This window comes from Heterodontus francisci, unplaced genomic scaffold, assembly GCF_036365525.1.
Source record: "Heterodontus francisci isolate sHetFra1 unplaced genomic scaffold, sHetFra1.hap1 HAP1_SCAFFOLD_61, whole genome shotgun sequence".
Taxonomy (NCBI): Eukaryota; Metazoa; Chordata; class Chondrichthyes; order Heterodontiformes; family Heterodontidae; genus Heterodontus; species Heterodontus francisci.
The window spans coordinates 2,012,723-2,017,090 of NW_027141441.1; the positions used below are offsets into that span (position 1 = coordinate 2,012,723).

General features: G+C 44.8%; 1 non-coding gene across 1 annotated transcript; it reads left to right on the forward strand.

Annotated features, from left to right (window-relative positions):
* Nucleotides 1–3,265: 3,265 nt before the first annotated feature.
* trnak-uuu (transfer RNA lysine (anticodon UUU)) lies at nucleotides 3,266–3,357 on the forward strand. The gene is given in 2 exon segments: nucleotides 3,266–3,302; nucleotides 3,322–3,357. It is a non-coding gene; the product is annotated as a tRNA-Lys (tRNA).
* Nucleotides 3,358–4,368: the final 1,011 nt, after the last annotated feature.

The window sequence follows — 4,368 nt, forward strand, 5'->3', positions numbered from 1 at the left end:
TGTTGCTTATCTGCACAAGTGAAAAAGTGAAAAAGGGAAGCAAGTTTAACTGAACATTCTGGTGGTCGGTTCGGGCACGGGAAAAAAATGAAAGGACTCGGACCAGGTGGGATGTGGCGCTGTCAAGTTTGGGTCAGGTTTCATTTGCAGACCTGAGCAGGCCTTTAGTTACTGCTGCAACTTTATTTTCCCACTTGACGATTTGCATATTTTGTTCATTTCAATGTTGTCGACAAGCTCTTTGAACCCAGTTCCCCGGCCCTCAAGCAGGCTCAGTATGGAAATCGATTCCGCTTTCTGGAAGGCTGAAACCAATCGATGACTTTCAACTAAAAATAGCAACAGAGAAAGGATCATTTAGGATTCGAACTCAGGACCTCTCACACGTTAATCATTTATACACCCAAAACAAGAATCATACCCCTAAACCAATGAGCCGCTGTCGATGAAGTTGATTTTCCCTCCTGTGGAATTTCACTGGCACCCACAGCCGATCATCCATTTTTTTCTGATCAAAGCAACATCCTGCAAAGCTGAAATAAAAACAGAAAGTGCAGGAAATGCTCAGCACGTCGGGCAGCATCTGTGGAGAGAGAAACAGAGTTAACATTTCAGGGTTTTCACCTTTTGTTTGAGCCATCTTTTCAGACTGCTTCTGTCCATCCAATCTCACTTTTTATTCTATCCACATTCAAAAGGTGGTGCAGTGGTGAGCACTGCAATCTCACAACTCCAATGACCCAGGTTTAGTTCTGAGTACTGCTTGTGTGGAGTTTGCAAGTGGTACTTTATCAAATAAACAACACCCACTGCATTCCCTTCATCAACTTTCTCAGATAGTTTATCAAAAAATGCAGTTAGATTTGTCAAGCATGAACTTCCATTTATAAATCCATGCCCACTCTCCTTAATTAACTCAAACCTCTCCAAATGACTTGATTTTTTCCCTGACCTGTTGGTCTCGTGCTGACAGCAAGCTCACCATAGAGCATGTATTTGGCAATGTGACCGTCATTCATTTGACCCAGTCAACAGAGCCACCACTGACTCAAGAGGGCAAACATGCTGCGGATCCCTGCACGCTGGTGTACTTCCTCATTCGGCACTCTGTCCTGCCAGGAGATGTCCAATATCCATCTGAGGCAGTGGAGGTGGAAGCTGTTCAGCTGCTTTTCTTGGCTTGCATAAGTTGTTGATGATTCTCTACTATAAAGGAGGGTGCTGAGAACACAAGCCGAGTACAAGTGGAGCTTTGTATTTATGGTCAGTTTGCTGTCGGTTTACACTTGTCTTCTCAACTTTGACATGACAGCTGCAGCATTGGCAATCCTGGTGCTGATTTCAGTATCAAGGGACAGATTGCTGGTGATTGTTGATCCAAGGTATGTGAAGCTGTTGACAACCTCCAAAGTGATGTTGTCGATGTTGATGGAAGGTGGAGTCCCGACATCCTGGCGCATAATTTTCATCTTCCTGAGGCTGATCGTCAGTCCAAACTCCTTGCAGGCCAGGGAGAACCGATATACAAGCTGCTGTAAGTGAACTTCATTATGGGATGTCAGCACAGCGTCATCAGCAAACAGCAACTCACAGACTAGGAATTTACCCACTTTGGTCTTGGGCACAGTCTTGCCAAGTTGAACAGCTTGTCGTCAGCTCTGATGTGCAGGTGCACTCGCCCATCTGAGTACAGAAAGCGTACAATAGCAGCATGGAGAAGAATACACCAATTATAAAGGATGTGATAAGTAGACAGTTAGAAAATAATGATTTGATTGGGCAGAGTCAACATAGATTTATGAAAAGAAAAACAGGTTTGAAAAACCTGTTGAGTTTTTTGAGGATTTTACCTGTAGAACAGATAAAGGAGAACCTGTGGATGTGTGGTGTTTGCATTTTCCTTTGGTAAGGTCCCACACAGGAGGTCAGTAAACAAAGTTAGAGCATGTAGGATTGGGGATAATATACTGGTATGGATTGAGAATTGGTTAACAGACCGAAAACAGAGAGCAGGAATAACGGGTCCTTCTCAGGATGGCAGGCTGTTACTATTGGGGTACTGCAAGGATCAGTGTTGGAGCCACAGCTGTTAACAACCTATATAAATGATTTGGACGTGGGGATTAAATGTAATATTTCCAAGTTTGCAGATGACACAAAGCTCGGTGAAGTGTGAGTTGTGAGGAGGATGTAGAGAGGCTTCCAGGGGACCTGGAGCAGCTCAGTGAATGGGCAAGAACATGGAATATAATGCGAATAAGTGTGAAGTTATCCACTTTGGTAGAATAAACAGAAAGACAGAGTATTTCTTAAATGGTGAGAGGTCGGGAAGTGTTGATGTCCAAAGGGACCTGGGTGTCCTTGTTCCTGAGACACTAAAAGCTCTTGTGCAGGTGCAGCAATCAATTAGGAAGGCAAATAGTATGTTGGCTTTCACACGAGGGGTCATGAGTACAGGAGTAAAGATGTCTTGTTGCAATTGTATAGAGCCTTGGTGAAACCGCGCTGGAGTATTGTGAATAGTTTGGTTTCCTCATCTCAGGAAGGATATACTTGCCATAGAGGGAGTGAAACAGAGGGTCACCAGACTAATCCCTGGGATGGTGGGATTGTCTCATGAGGAAACTGGGCCTGTATTCCTTAAACTTTCGAAGAATGAGAGGTGATCTCATTGAAACTGACAAAATTCTAACAGGGCGTGATAGTGTGGGTGTCGACAGGATGTTTGCCCTGGTTGGTGAGTCTAAGACCAGGGGACATAGTCTCAGAATAAGGAGTAGGCCATTTAAAACTGAGATCGAGTTGAATTTCTACACTCAGACGGTAGTGAGTCATTAGAGTTCTGTACCCCAGAGAGCTGTGGCAGCTCAATCATTGAGCATGTTCAAGACAGAAATTGATAGAAATCTTGATACTCATGACATCAAGGGATATGGGGATAGCAGGGGAAAGGGGCATTGAGGTAGATAATCAGCCATGATCTAATTGAATGGTAGAGCAGGCTCAACGGGCTGAATGGCCTCCTCCGATGTTCCTCTGTTCCTAAGAGAGTTGGCGCCAGCGCGCAGCCCTGCTTTACCCCACTGCTGATCTTGAAAGTGTCTGATGTTGCTCCATTGTAACTGATGGAACTGTGCATGTTCTCGTGGAAAGAAGAAATGACGCCCAAGTGTTCAGGAGGGCAGGCAATGTTCCATGTCACTTTGAAGAGTCCGTCTCTGCTAACAAGATCAAAGGCATTGGTGATGTCTTCCAGTGCATGTATGCCTCTGTGGTGCAATGGATAGCGTGTTGGACTTTTAAATAATGATTTAAAAAAATATTCAAAGGTTGTGGGTTCAAATCCCACCAGAGACAGAGGAACACGACGGAACAGAGAGTTCAGAAATGCGTCAAAAGCACAGACTCTGAGTCAGAGCAAGAGAGAGAGAAGCACAGCAAGAGTGACATCACAATGGAGAGTGAGAGCAGGGAAACAGAGAGCTGCTGGGGTGAGTTTGCAGGATTTGGTTCTTGCTTCGGTGTAGTGGAAGGAGCTGTTTGGTGAGGATCTGGTAAGCTGTGACATCACAGGCAGGCAGGTAGTTGATTGGTTTGGAAAAACCTACCTGTTTGATGAGTATCTGGTAAGTGATTAAGATCCATTTTAGTCCTAACGTTTAAAATAGTAAACAAACTAGTAGTAAGCTTAATAAAATAGACAGTAAAATAAATAATTGAATCAAATATTTAAGTAGTTTATTGAAACACGTTAAGGATGACAGGACAGGTGATGTGTCACAGCTGCAGCATGTGGGAGTTCCTGGATACCAGTGTGATCCAGGGCAAACACGGCTGCAGTAAGTGTTTGCGGCTCAAAGAGGGAGAAAAAAGGAATGTAATGGTAGTAGGGGACAGTAGAGGAAGGTGGATTGACTCTGTTCTCTGCAGCAAAGAGCAAGCGTCCAGACGACTGTGTTGCCTGCCGGTGTTAGGATTAAGGACATCTGCTCAGGGCTGGAGTGAAACATACAATGGGAGGGGGAGGATCCAGTCATCGTGGTCCATGTCGGGACCAACGACATAGGCAGGACAAGGATAGAGGTTCTGCAAAGTCAGTATGAGGAACTAGGCAGCAAATTAAGAAGCAGAACCTCAAAGGTAATCATCTCTGGATTATTACCTGAGCCATGTGCAAATTGGCAGAGGACAAATAAGATTAGAGAAATTTATGCACAGCTCAAAGACTGGTGTGGTAGTAGTGGGTTCTGGTTCGTGGGGCATTGGCACCAGTACTGGGGAAAGAGGTGGCTGTACCGTTGGGACGGTCTGCACCTGAACCGTGCTGGGACCCGTGTTCTAGCGAACCACATAACTAGGGAAGTAGAG